The sequence below is a fragment of the Megalobrama amblycephala genome, linkage group LG13 (genome assembly GCF_018812025.1).
Source record: "Megalobrama amblycephala isolate DHTTF-2021 linkage group LG13, ASM1881202v1, whole genome shotgun sequence".
Lineage (NCBI taxonomy): Eukaryota > Metazoa > Chordata > Actinopteri > Cypriniformes > Xenocyprididae > Megalobrama > Megalobrama amblycephala.
The window spans coordinates 31893643-31909271 of record NC_063056.1 but is presented as its reverse complement, the minus strand read 5'-3'; the positions used below and the strand labels follow the sequence as shown (position 1 = coordinate 31909271).

The 15629-nt window shown below is 37.9% G+C and overlaps 1 protein-coding gene across 8 annotated transcripts in view; it reads right to left on the bottom strand.

Annotated features, from left to right (window-relative positions):
• zfpm2a (zinc finger protein, FOG family member 2a) overlaps positions 1–15629 on the bottom strand; it is a 256881-nt gene that overhangs the window by 207363 nt on the left and 33889 nt on the right. For 7 of the 8 annotated variants that reach the window (XM_048211536.1, XM_048211537.1, XM_048211533.1 and 4 more), the window contains 2 exons: positions 11886–11928; positions 7638–7722 (listed from right to left, as the gene is read on the bottom strand). The gene's annotated coding sequence lies outside the window, so the exon portion shown is untranslated. Of the gene's footprint in view, positions 1–7637; positions 7723–11885; positions 11929–14675; positions 14861–15629 lie in introns of those variants that run through there. The other variant, XM_048211539.1, reaches the window with a different exon arrangement.

Here is a 15629-nt window from a genome sequence, read left to right as displayed (position 1 = left end):
CATTCTCATGTTACGCAGCACTTTTGAGCTTCTGCAAGAACCAATGAGATTCATTCTCATGTTACGCAGCACGTTTGAGCTTCCACAAGAACCAATGAGGTTCACTCTTGTGTGTTACGCAGCACGTTTGAGCTTCCACAAGAACCAATGAGGTTCACTCTTGTGTGTTACGCAGCACGTTTGAGCTTCAGCAAGAACCAATGAGGTTCACTCTCATGTGTTACGCAGCACGTTTGAGCTTCAGCAAGAACCAATGAGGTTCACTCTTGTGTGTTACGCAGCACTTTTGAGCTTCTGCAAGAACCAATGAGGTTCATTCTCATGTTACGCAGCACGTTTGAGGTTCCGCAAGAACCAATGAGGTTCACTCTCGTGTGTTACGCAGCACGTTTGAGCTTCCACAAGAACCAATGAGGTTCACTCTCGTGTGTTACGCAGCACTTTTGAGCTTCTGCAAGAACCAATGAGGTTCATTCTCATCTTACGCAGCACGTTTGAGCTTCCACAAGAACCAATGAGGTTCACTCTCGTGTGTTACGCAGCACGTTTGAGCTTCCACAAGAACCAATGAGGTTCACTCTTGTGTGTTACGCAGCACGTTTGAGCTTCAGCAAGAACCAATGAGGTTCACTCTTATGTGTTACGCAGCACGTTTGAGCTTCAGCAAGAACCAATGAGGTTCACTCTCATGTGTTACGCAGCACTTTTGAGCTTCAGCAAGAACCAATGAGGTTAATTTTCATGTGTTACGCAGCACGTTTGAGCTTCCACAAGAACCAATGAGGTTCACTCTCGTGTGTTACGCAGCACTTTTGAGCTTCAGCAAGAACCAATGAGGTTCATTCTCATGTGTTACGCAGCACGTTTGAGCTTCCACAAGAACCATTGAGGTTCACTCTCGTGTGTTACGCAGCACGTTTGAGCTTCAGCAAGAACCAATGAGGTTCACTCTCGTGTGTTACGCAGCACGTTTGAGCTTCAGCAAGAACCAATGAGGTTCACTCTCATGTGTTACGCAGCACGTTTGAGCTTCCACAAGAACCATTGAGGTTCACTCTCGTGTGTTACGCAGCACGTTTGAGCTTTCACAAGAACCAATGAGGTTCACTCTCATGTGTTACGCAGCACGTTTGAGCTTCAGCAAGAACCAATGAGGTTCACTCTCATGTGTTACGCAGCACGTTTGAGCTTCCACAAGAACCAATGAGCTTCACTCTTGTGTGTTACGCAGCACGTTTGAGCTTCAGCAAGAACCAATGAGGTTCACTCTTGTGTGTTACACAGCACTTTTGAGCTTCCACAAGAACCAATGAGGTTCATTCTCATGTGTTACGCAGCACGTTTGAGCTTCCACAAGAACCAATGAGGTTCACTCTCGTGTGTTACGCAGCACTTTTGAGCTTTTGCAAGAACCAATGAGGTTCACTCTCGTGTGTTACGCAGCACTTTTGAGCTTCTGCAAGAACCAATGAGGTTCATTCTCATGTGTTACGCAGCACGTTTGAGCTTCCACAAGAACCAATGAGGTTCACTCTTGTGTGTTACGCAGCACGTTTGAGCTTCAGCAAGAACCAATGAGGTTCACTCTTGTGTGTTACGCAGCACTTTTGAGCTTCCACAAAAACCAATGAGGTTCATTTTCATGTGTTACACAGCACATTTGAGCTTACACAAGAACCAATGAGGTTCATTTTCATGTGTTACGCAGCACGTTTGAGCTTACACAAGAACCAATGATGTTCACTCTCATGTTACGCAGCACGTTTGAGCTTCAGCAAGAACCATTGAGGTTTCCTTCTCGTGTGTTACGCAGCACTTTTGAGCTTCTGCAAGAACCAATGAGGTTCATTCTCATGTGTTACGCAGCACGTTTGAGCTTCAGCAAGAACCAATGAGGTTCACTCTTGTGTGTTACGCAGCACTTTTGAGCTTCCACAAAAACCAATGAGGTTCACTCTTGTGTGTTACGCAGCACTTTTGAGCTTCTGCAAGAACCAATGAGGTTCATTCTCATGTTACGCAGCACATTTGAGCTTCCACAAGAACCAATGAGGTTCATTTTCATGTGTTACACAGCACGTTTGAGCTTACACAAGAACCACTGAGGTTCATTTTCATGTGTTACGCAGCACGTTTGAGCTTACACAAGAACCAATGATGTTCACTCTCATGTTACGCAGCACGTTTGAGCTTCAGCAAGAACCATTGAGGTTTCCTTCTCGTGTGTTACGCAGCACGTTTGAGCTTCCACAAGAACCAATGAGGATCATTTTCATGTGTTACGCCGCACGTTTGAGCTTACACAAGAACCACTGAGGTTTATTCTCATGTTACGCAGCACGTTTGAGCTTCAGCAAAAACCACTGAGGTTACTTCTCATGTGTGTTACGCAGCACGTTTGAGCTTACGCAAGAACCAATGAGGTTCCTTCTCATGTGTTACGCAGCACTTTTGAGCTTCCACAAGAACCAATGAGGTTCATTCTTGTGTGTTACGCAGCACTTTTGAGCTTCAGCAAGAACCAATGAGGTTCACTCTCGTGTGTTACACAGCACGTTTGAGCTTCCACAAGAACCATTGAGGTTCACTCTCGTGTGTTACGCAGCACGTTTGAGCTTCAGCAAGAACCAATGAGGTTCATTCTCATGTGTTACGCAGCACTTTTGTGCTTCTGCAAGAACCAATGAGGTTCACTCTCGTGTGTTACGCAGCATGTTTGAGCTTCTGCAAGAACCAATGAGGTTCAATCTTGTGTGTTACGCAGCACTTTTGAGCTTCTGCAAGAACCAATGAGGTTCATTCTCATGTGTTACGCAGCACGTTTGAGCTTCCACAAGAACCAATGAGGTTCACTCTTGTGTGTTACGCAGCACGTTTGAGCTTCAGCAAGAACCAATGAGGTTCACTCTCGTGTGTTACGCAGCACGTTTGAGCTTCCACAAGAACCAATGAGGTTCACTCTTGTGTTACGCAGCACATTTGAGCTTCAGCAAGAACCACTGAGGTTCACTCTTGTGTGTTACGCAGCACTTTTGAGCTTCTGCAAGAACCAATGAGGTTCATTCTCATGTTACGCAGCACGTTTGAGCTTCCACAAGAACCAATGAGGTTCATTTTCATGTGTTACACAGCACATTTGAGCTTACACAAGAACCACTGAGGTTCATTTTCATGTGTTACGCAGCACGTTTGAGCTTACACAAGAACCAATGATGTTCACTCTCATGTTACGCAGCACGTTTGAGCTTCAGCAAGAACCATTGAGGTTTCCTTCTCGTGTGTTACGCAGCACGTTTGAGCTTCCACAAGAACCAATGAGGTTCATTTTCATGTGTTACGCAGCACGTTTGAGCTTACACAAGAACCACTGAGGTTCATTCTCATGTTACGCAGCACATTTGAGCTTCAGCAAAAACCACTGAGGTTACTTCTCATGTGTGTTACGCAGCACGTTTGAGCTTACGCAAGAACCAATGAGGTTCCTTCTCATGTGTTACGCAGCACTTTTGAGCTTCCACAAGAACCAATGAGGTTCATTCTTGTGTGTTACGCAGCACTTTTGAGCTTCAGCAAGAACCAATGAGATTCACTCTCGTGTGTTACACAGCACGTTTGAGCTTCCACAAGAACCATTGAGGTTCACTCTCGCGTGTTACGCAGCACGTTTGAGCTTCCACAAGAACCAATGAGGTTCACTCTTGTGTGTTACGCAGCATGTTTGAGCTTCAGCAAGAACCATTGAGGTTCCTTCTCATGTGTTACGCAGCACTTTTGAGCTTACACAAGAACCAATGAGGTTCATTCTCGTGTGTTACGCAGCACGTTTGAGCATACGCAAGAACCATTGAGGTTCACTCTTGTGTGTTACGCAGCACGTTTGAGCATACGCAAGAACCATTGAGGTTCGCTCTTGTGTGTTACGCAGCACGTTTGAGCTTCCACAAGAACCAATGAGGTTCACTCTTGTGTGTTACGCAGCACGTTTGAGCTTCAGCAAGAACCAATGAGGTTTATTTTCATGTGTTACGCAGCACGTTTGAGCTTATGCAAGAACCAATGAGGTTCATTTTCATGTGTTACGCAGCACGTTTGAGCTTACACAAGAACCAATGAGGTTCATTTTCATGTGTTACGCAGCACATTTGAGCTTCAGCAAGAACCACTGAGGTTCACTCATGTGTGTTACACAGCATGTTTGAGCTTACGCAAGAACCATTGAGGTTCATTTGCGTGTTACGCAGCATGTTTGAGCTTCAGCAAGAACCAATGAGGTTCATTCTCGTGTGTCATGCAGCACTTTTGAGCTTACACAAGAATCCATATGAATTGAGCGGTTTAGTCTAAAATTTCTAAAGAGACTAGATCACTTTATATGATGAACAGATTTAACTTTTATTCACATGTAAATATTCAGAATTTATCCAGCGAACATAAACAGAAGCTCAACAGAACCTGCTTCATGTGCGAGAACAAACCTTTTGTGAACCTCGAGATTGTTTCAACCCTACTACGGCATTAAGGCTTCACGATGAACATGATATTTAGCAATTTAAAAAGTGATGAAAGGGATAGTTCACCCAAAAATGAAAATTCTGTCTTACTAACTCACACTCATGTCATTCCAAACCCATAAGTCTTACATTCATCCTTGGAACACAAATGAAGATCTTTTTAATGAAATGTGAGATATTTCTGTCCCTCCATTGACAGCTACGCAACTGACAATTTGACGCTTCAAAAAGTTCATATAGAGATTGTAAAACTAATCCATATGAATTGAGCGGTCTAGTCCAAATTTTCTGAAGAGACACAATCACTTTATATGATGAAGAGACTGAATTTAGGCTTTTATTCACATATAAACATTCATCAACTCGCTGGATAAATGCTGATTTACATGTGAATAAAAGTTAAATCTGTTCATCATATAAAGTGATCTATTCTCTTTAGAAATTTTAGAATAAATCGCTCAATTCATATGGATTCTTGTGTATTCAATTCATATGGATTAGTTTTATGATCTCTTTATTAATTTTTTGAAGCATCAAAGTGTCAGTTGCATAGCTGTCTGTTGAGGGACAGAAATCTTCAGTTGCGTTCCGAAGATGAACAAAAGTCTTACAGGTTTGGAACAACATGAAGGTGAGTAATACATTTTTGGGTGAACTAGCTCTTGAAGCTTTGCTTGGTTCCCCTTGACTGCAAGTTTTGATGGTTCACTTAAGAGGGTGTAAAATGACTATCAGTTTTACAAAGATTAATAATCGGTAGTTGTACCAAAATTTTGAAATCTAATGTAGTGTGCTAATGTTTGTAGTTGTGAAGACTTCACAAATGCTGTAAGCAAATATAACAATATACATCTCATTATTAGTGATGTTTGCTAAGGCAATCATCACAAACCCCTAACTCAAAATATTAATCTTTGGTGGGCAGTTTGTCCTGCACCTTTTGTACACAAAAGCATTGAAATATATGTTTTCCTCCCATCTCAGATGTTTTTCACCATCATGTCTCCTTTAGGGGCTATATAAAATATCTAAAAAATTATTATTTTGGCCAAATGCAGCATTGCATGTATGCTCCATAGAGAGAGCAATCACATTATACAATTGTGACAAACTGTGTGAAAAAAATACATCCAAGATAGTGTCAGCAAGAAAAAAGTCAATTCTTATATATAATAATAATTTTTTACATTTATATAGTGCTTTTCTCTGTATTCACAGAGCCTGAGCATTGTGCATTAGCTTAGCGATATGCTAATGCCAAACTCCATTGAAAGTAATTTTATTTTTGCACCCTGTACATTTTCTTTAAAAACAAATAAAAAATAGTTGTTATAATGCAATTTAAATTTGAAATCCAAATAAAGAGAAGAGAAAAGACTCTTCCCTGCAATGCTACCAGAGGGTGGCGGAGGCAAAAGTGTTATCAATTTTTCATTCTAAGCGGCAGAGCTAAAACGACCAAATTTTCCTGTTGTCTCTGTGTCTGTGAGGATGCTCAGGGGCAAAGACCTGCAATTAGCAGATATGTGGGTGGGCATCTTCGACTGCATCGAAGCACGTTAACACAATGAATGTAGATGAGTTTAGAGCGAGTCTGAGTCTTAGACGCGTCAGTCTCCTGTCTGGAATATGAAGACGTTAACGCTGATTAGTCTCTCTAATTAAAGCATGCTCCCTTGACACCACAGATACATGAACTCAAGGCTTGCATGCAGTCGTGTGGGTGTATGTTTGTATAAAAGATGTTGAACTGCAGCACTATATTAAGATGATATGGAGTTTGTTTCGACACTCTATCCACAGTTTGACCGGAAAAGTAATAGTCAAGCATCTTTGTCTAAGTTTTTTCACTGAAAATCCCTTATATAAATAAAAATAGACAAAAAGGCATTCAGTAGAACAAAATGAATGCATATAGTATAGATCAGTTTGGCTGGTCTTAGATGAATTTGACGAGAAATTATCATATTGAAAAGAGTTCATATTTAACAAGCTTAAGCAAAAGTCACTCCAAAAGTTTTGGAGAAAAAAAGAATTCAGTTAGTAATTCTTAACTCAACCATTTTTACAGGCAATATTCACACACACAAAAATAGAATTTTTTGGAGAATAAAAACAACTGAACAAAAACTTATTTTTTTTTTGTAAATTACTTATAGCGAGGAATATACATAAACAAACACTTTTTTGCTTCCCTTGGTGCGTTTAAAAGAGTTTATGTGGGAAGTAGCTTTCTGGAATGATAAATGAATTATTCTTTGGATCAATATTTTTCTATGAATCGGTTCATCCAGTTCACCACACTGATCAGAATGATTTGTTCACAAATCCAACTGATTCAATTCACAGATTCAACTCACTTACTCCATGAACCGTTCACAGTTAAAGTTTATCAATAACTTAAATTTCAGTTTGTTTTATACGCAAAGCTATTGCACAAGACAAATAGACCACTTTTGTGATACTTTTATGGTGCTTTTGTCTTTTTTGAAGCTTGAAATTCCAACATTCACTGACCATTCGCTGTAATTTCTCTGCCCAGAAAGAAAGTCATACAGGTTTGAAATGACATGAGGGTGAGTAAATAATGCCAGAATTTTCATTTTTGGGTGAGCTATCCCTTTAACCCCAGATGGATGTTCTAATAAGAACTGATTCAGATCCCGAGGCCTCCTCGTCTCTCTCCCCCTCCCGCACAGGGACATGACTGAGCAAAAAAGGAGACGCTTCATCTGTGAGATTAGCTCTGGCAGGCCGGCCGCTGGACATGGACTCCTGGACTGACTTAGTTCTGGGTATTGAGATCCACTCGCAGATGACAGATGAAATCTGTCTCCTCCGGCTGGACGTGGAGCTGCAGGTGATACATGATCACAGATAAAAGGACACGAGGTGGACGGTGGGGGATGGAGACAACGGGGCCCCTGATCTCTGCCATGCTGATGTCACTGCCGCAGGTGGCTCCCTAACCCCGCCCCCAAACTCCAAATAACCAATCACACTCTTACAGCCCATTCAGTCCTCCTCACTGAGCATGCATTGTGTGTGTGTGTGTGTGTGTGTGTGTGTGTGTGTGTGTGTGTGTGTGTGTGTGTGTGTGTGTGTGTGTGTGTGTGAGAGACTCACAGAAGTTTTATCTCATCCCCATCTGTGTGGTCTCAGGCACGATGATCTTGGACCGCAGCCATGTAAACCTTCATGCCATCCAGAACTAGAGAAAAAGAGAGAAAGGGAGGAGGTGCAGGGGTGTAATTTGTAAACAGGGTATAATTCTAATCCTATTTTATAGCAGGGTGCAGCAGGACTAAAACGCCCTCTTAAAGAAAATATGCTTTTTATTCTGGTCCCAAAGAGTGTTTGTGCGTGTATATATATATATATATATATATATAGACAGTACAGTCCAAAAGTTTGGAACCACTAAGATTTGTAATGTTTTTAAAAGAAGTTTCGTCTGCTCACCAAGGCTACATTTATTTAATTAAAAATACAGTAAAAAACAGTAATATTGTGAAATATTATTACAATTTAAAATAACTGTGTACTATTTAAATATATTTGACAAAGTAATTTATTCCTGTGATGCAAAGCTGAATTTTCAGCATCGTTACTCCAGTCTTCAGTGTCACATGATCCTTCAGAAATCATTCTAATATGCTGATCTGCTGCTCAAGAAACATTTAATGTGTACAATTGTACAAAATATTTGTGTACAATATTTTTTTTCAGGATTATTTGATGAATAGAAAGTGTTTATCTGAAATCTAATCTTTTGTAACATTATAAATGTCTTTACTGCCACTTTTGATTGATTTAATGCATCCTTGCTGAATAAAAGTATTCATTTCTTTCATTTCTTTTCAAAAAAATAAAAATAAAAATTCTTACTGACCCCAAACTTTTAAACGGTAGTGTATAATGCTACAGAAGCTTTGTATTTCAGATAAATGCTGTTCTTTTGAACTTTCTATTCATCAAGGAATCCTGAAAAAAAAAGTACACAACTGTTTTCAACATTGAAAATAATCATAAATGTTTATTGAGCAGCAAATCAGCATATTAGAATGATTTCTGAAGGATCATGTGACACTGAAGACTGGAGTAACGATGCTGAAAATTCAGCTTTGCATCACAGGAATAAATTACTTTGTCAAATATATTCAAATAGAAAACAGTTATTTTAAATTGTAATAATATTTCCCAATATTACTGTTTTTTACTGTATTTTTAATTAAATAAATGTAGCCTTGGTGAGCAGACGAAACTTCTTTTAAAAACATTAAAAATCTTAGTGGTTCCAAACTTTTGGACTGTACTGTATATATATATATATATATATCTCTCTCGAGCATCACAGTTTGTGTGGAAAGATTGTTTTGATTCAAAATAAAAAAAATAAAAATAAAAAAAAGCAAGGAGTCTTTTTACACAGGAATTGGTGAATAGATCAAAACATATTTCACCCCAAATTCAAAAGAAAGAAATAATAATTTGTTATATATTGAAAATTAATCATATTTATTTTAAGGAATAATGAATAATGAAGCACATTTTCTCTTTTAGAGTATTTAGGATATAAAAGGTATTACAGTAATGAAATTAGAATGAAAATAATCAGAATTGAGAAAATTAGGAGTTAAAATAAAGTATTTTGAACACCTTATGGTAATTTAAATATAAATTTAAAAAAATGAAATAAAAAAATAAAATAAAATTCAAAAGTTTATATACACATATATATGTTTATATACACACACACACACACACACATATATATATATATATATATATATATATATATATATATATATATATATATATATATATATATATACACAAATATATGTATACAAACATAGAATTTCATGTATATACACATACAATTTCTTTCGCCATTACATTGCTTTATGTTGTAGACCACTATTCCATCGATGTCAAAAACCAAAAATGTTACTAAATTATGTTTTCCCATTTTTAAAACTCTCAGTTTTGTTCTATTAAGTAATTTCTGCATTTTCCCCAGTGTTTCTCTCTATAAGATGATCAGCCCTGGAGGCCTGTAGTAGTGTAATATAGAGAGCTCCGACTCGCTGCTCTCCATTTATCTTATCATGGCTGGACACCTGTGGAAAGGGTGAACACCGAACAATTATGTGTTTCTGCCGTAGAACTAAAACACTGCAAACGCTCTCGGAGAAACCTCTGGAGAAACCAATGGACTACAGTTCACTGAAGTTAGCGGAAGTGAAAGCGGTTAGCGAAAAAGAGGATCAAGGTCTGAGAATGAGATACAGTAGTTCTAGAGAATATGAAAACACAGGTAGTACGACATCTATGAGAGTACAGACAAGACAAGGCAAGAATCCTCAGCTGTAAAGTATGCCACACTTCATGATGACACTGAAAACTCTGGCCACGTGAGAGTTTAAATTCAGCCACATTAAAGTTAATCTGCAACACAGTATTTAGATATTCCTGGGATATTAACTATGTGACTATTCACAGGATCTTTTCTCCAAGGCTGGTCTCTAGTTTTGTTTAACTAATTTCCATAATGAAATGTTTAATCAGCTTCAGAATCCTAGGCAATGATGAAGTTCTATGACCAAAAGGAAACATGCATGTTTCAGCTATAAAGAAAGAAGGAAAGAGAGCGACAGATATCTAAGACTGAGCCCTGACTCCAAAGCCATCAGTCTACCAGCACCAAACGCTTTAATTACATTTACCTCAACAACGTGCTTAATTGCTATTGCACTTTTATTTATTTATTATTGGCATCAGTCTATAAAAGACCCAGCTGTATGGAGACCATTAAAGCTCTTGCACAACAAAGCAAAACAAATAGGCAAAACTGATCTGAACTAAAACTGGCGTTTTAGTGGAGTAAAGTGGGGAAAAAAATTAATGTGTCTGAAAATAATATTTTAATAATAATAATAATTATTATTATTATTATTATTATTATAAATTAGTAGGGCTATGAAATAATAATAATAATAATAATAATAATAATAATAATTCATAGCCCTACTAATTTCCTCTTCTTCTTCTTCTTCTTCTTCTTCTTATTATTATTATTATAAATTAGTAGGGCTATGAAATAATAATAAAAATAATAATAATAATATTGTATAGCCCTACTAATTAATAATAATAAATAATAATAATAATAATAATACATTAGTAGGGCTATGACAATATAATATTTTATTAATAATTATAATAAAAATAAATAATAATAATAATAATTGATAGCCTTATTAATTTATTATTATTAATAATGTTCTTATATAATTAGTAGGGCTAATAATAATAATAAATTAGTAGGGCTATGAAATATTATTATTAATTATTATTATTTCATAGCACTAATAATTTATTATTATTAATGTTGGTATTATTATTATATTATTAATGTTGTTATAATAATAATAATAATAATAATAATAATAATATTATATAATTAGTAAGGCAAGGAAATAATAATAATAATAAATAATATTTCATAACCCTACTAATTAATAATAATAAATTAGTAGAGCTATGACATAATATGAATAATAATATTAATAATAATGTGTTGCTGATGCAGCAGCAAATCAAATTGGCCATAAGCAATGAAGAAGAAAAAAACCCACTCAGCAAAGAAAAAACTTTCTGAATATCAGCAATAATATCTGCATTTGGCCTTTAGTGAGAATGTTTTTAAATCTTTGGCAAAGTGTTACAACTGTGAAATGAGAAATTATTTTGAACAACGTGATAAATGTGTACTTAAAAGTCTGTTTTATTGAGTATTTTTCTTTCTCTTGCGTTCTGTTTGTTTTGGTAGGAGTGAGGAACACCTGTGCGGTGTCACGCTAATGGCCTTTTTAACGCTCTGCTCAATCCCATTTAAGCACCAATCCTTTCACGACTTCCTTCATTTCTGATGTAATTTCCTCCCTGTAATTACTCTTTTCGTTCCCCTGTTTATCAGACAATGTACCTGCAATGGAAATATAAGACCTCGTCTAGCCTTTTGCCGGACAAAAACAAAATTTAATTTGATGTGTTTGGCTGTCGAACATCATTGTTGAAGGGATGCAATTAAGACAATATTATCTGTTTTTATTTTAGTGTTGGAACTGGGACATGTGGAACCTTTATGATAAGCAGTGAAATAAAACTGCCCACTATCTGCAACGGTGACTTCAGTGGCTTCCAGCGCAATTAACAGCGCATTTGGCGGTGTGGAGATTGCTGGACTACCCCGTTAACGCAGGATGCAGATGTGATTGTCGGCAAGCCAGGTAAGGAAGCAGCCGTTTCCTAAACGCCATGATCCCCGTGTAAAACCACAGACCCTGGGGCATTGGATACTCCACTTACATGTTTCTCAGTGTCGATCACTCAACAGCATTTCATCCACTGCCTACAAAAAAAAAAAAAAAAAGTCATGATATCGTCATGGTATATATCCAAAAAAATGTTTTCCCATGATACTTTGATATACAATTTAAAATATGCATGAATATCCATTATATTATTTGTGCATAATAATACATGAATGAATATATAACATTTATACTATTTTGTGCCTTTCATTTTTCCTTCTTTTTAATTGTTCTTGATGGAAAATTTTGTAGAAGATTTGCCAGATTTGTTTGCCACAGTAATGCTGTCAGATCGTCTTTCAACATCAGCTGATAAAGGGAGCAGAGCGGCATTTTATTGACAAGTAGAGGATTATTTTTAAGAAAACATCCATGCAAAAAGCAGGCTGTGTTTGTCAGGACTGCATCCCAACAGCTGAATTCATTCTCATTAGAACGATTCCGGCAGCTTCCACAAATCCCAGGTGGCCTCTTTTATTTGTCAGACTCCTGTGCAGTTACGGTGTTGAGATGCAAATTTGTCACCCATTAAAATCTGTATGCATGAGTAAAGGAGGTCTCCTACAAACTTCACACAGCTTCATGAACCAAGCCCATCCATTGCTCGTGGTTAACAAGAAACTGCATGATTTTGCTGATGCATTTTTAGAGGAAAAGGAAAGTGACTGTGACTGACAAATTGCCTGTAAAGACGTCTGCATTATTGTAAGGTTTACAGCATTATGAAACTTGCAGTGTATGACAGTATCGCTTTCCCAGATAACTTTGCAGAGGCGCATTAATCACAATCTAAAAGTCATTTAAAATGATTCGCCTTCATTTACTCACTTTTTCATTCTTTCAGCTCTTAAAGCCCATTCACACAAAGAATGATAATTATGAAAATAACTATAACAATAACTATATTAGCGTTCACACCTGTGGACGATATCGTTCTGTTTATTCTAAGCGCACACTGCAGTTATGTCATCTGCCTCTTTAAATGCTCAAGCTCTTTAAAGCAGGATGGATTCTGATTGGCTGTTAATGTTTTTATCCTTCATCAGCTGGGAAAAAAAAGTTCTGTCTGGAAGCTTGTTTCCACAACAGAATAAAACAATTTAAAAGATAATTACAACTTATTATCTCACAATTCTGACGTATTTTTTTCAGAATTGCGAGTTATGTCAGAATTGCGAGAGATAAACTCAATTGCGAGAAATAAAGTCAGAATTGTTAGTTATAAAGTCAGAATTGCAAGATATCATAGACAGTAAAAGAAATGGACACAGCGACCCCATTGGAACTCAATTGAGACAAGTGAAGCCCATTTTTAGCGATTTTTAGCACTTCCTTTTCTGACGCGCAGACTCAAACTAAGCTTGATGACGTCCGCAACCTGTCTGACAGATGTAAATCTTCTAGTAGCTGTGCGTGAAAACTGCCATCGTTAATCTTGCAGAGACGGCGAGCTTGAGCGGGGAGTTCTTTGGCGTGAGTAAGCAGGAGTAAGTATTCTGATTAATTATTTTGTATAGTATTTTAAAATGTAACGCCAGTACGCCATCTCTCTTGACATCTCCCCGATTGCCTGCGAGCTTCTCCTCCTGTCTGTACGGTAATTTCTCTACTGTGCGACAGAGAGTCGAGTGGTTATGACGCAATCGTTAGCCTATTTTTACAAAAACTGTATCTACGGGGCCATAATGTAACATAGAAGGTAATGGAGCCCTTTATACATTGTCGTGTATCTTTAGAAATAAATAATGGACAAATGGAGTCTTTAAACGCCTCAGATGTAAAGTTATTCACTGTCAAAGTGACGCCAAAATGAATGGGAGTCAATGGGGATGCTAACCATAGACAGTAAAAGAAATGGACACAGCGACCCCATTGGAACTCAATTGAGAGAAGTGAAGCCCATTTTTAGCGATTTTTAGCACTTCCGTTTCTGACGCGCAGACTCAAACTAAGCTTGATGACGTCCGCAACCTGTCTGACAGATGTAAATCTTCTAGTAGCTGTGCGTGCAAACTGCCATTGTTAATCTTGCAGAGACGGCGAGCTTGAGCGGGGAGTTCTTTGGCGTGAGTGAGCAGGAGTAAGTATTCTGATTAATTATTTTGTATAGTATTTTAAAATGTAACGCCAGTACGCCATCTCTCTTGACATCTCCCCGATTGCCTGCGAGCTTCTCCTCCTGTCTGTACGGTAATTTCTCTACTGTGCGACAGAGAGTCGAGTGGTTATGACGCAATCGTTAGCCTATTTTTACAAAAACTGTATCTACGGGGCCATAATGTAACATAGAAGGTAATGGAGCCCTTTATACATTGTCGTGTATCTTTAGAAATAAATAATGAACAAATGGAGTCTTTAAACGCCTCAGATGTAAAGTTATTCACTGTCAAAGTGACGCCAAAATGAATGGGAGTCAATGGGATGCTAACGCAAGTGAAGTTCTGCTACAAGATGGCGGCACCCGGCCGACTTCAACTTCCGGTCGACTTCCTTGGGCACTGCAAGATATCCACCTGTTTCCGCAGGCCGCTACTGTAAAAGAGAACGTGGGTACAACTTCCGGTGAGGCGGCGGAAGTAGCATACCAATGGTATTTAGTGTGCTAATTAGCGAAGAGGCTAAGTGTTTTTTGGATCATTGTTTACTTTGCAAAGTTGCAAATCTTTATGAGAGATGTCGTTACGGCGCTCAGGGACAACATTTCAGTTTAGTACATTTATTAGTTAATAATATCACAATACAATAAACAGTTTTCGTGCCCTTAATTGCCCTTTACTTTACTGACCTTCCACATAAGTGCTACTGCATGACTAGAGCATCCTGACCCTGCAATACATGAACAACCCGCTGTCTGTACTTCACCTGTCACTGATGCACCAAAGCCATATGATGTGATATTTTACTCCTAACGTATCGTGCGTGCCAGAGCCAGTCGCGTTTCCACTGTATGCGATGCTAAAGGCTACTGATGTTAACCATTGCGATAAATACACACGTTTATGGAAAATATCAGAGACTGCTTGAGGGACGAAGACAATTCTTATATGATTATAATCGTGTATTTATTTAGTTTAATGTTTTATCCTGTGCCTGTTGATTCCTGACAAATGCATATCTTTCACAGATTCACACACTCCGGTTAACTCGTATAACTCATAACTCCTGTTGCCTTCTCATGAGCTCCCTCTGTTGCTCTGGCTGAAAGGATCAGGATAGATAGACGGAGAGATCGCGCAAACATCCTCGGATTGCAATCATCGCATAATTTAGAGGAAAATAAATAGAAATGCTCAGAAAAGTGACGTAAACATAGGGTATGTTATCAATATATTTCTAAGCCTTTGGATTTAAAAGCCTTAGTGGAGTTGTTTTGTGCATTCTCGTGGTCGTAAATAAATGGAAGCAGGCGCAACTGAATAGGTCTGTTAGATTTAGCATGATTGATCTGCACTCAATAAATCTGACATAAATTAATACATTACTATTAATGTAACATTTTTTTATTGTAAAACATTGTTCAAATATTTATGCTGGAATCTTAAATCTTTAAGTAAAAAACAAACGTTCGCAAGTTTGGATCGTTAAATCTTGAATGATTGAATGAATGAGTGTCACGTCCAGCTTGTTTACTTCGAACCGGAAGACGCTCCCACGTTTGACGCAAGGCCTCATGGGGCGTAGGAAACTTGTGGATAAACTCACAATTCTTATTTTTCATCTCAGAATTGTGAGATATGAA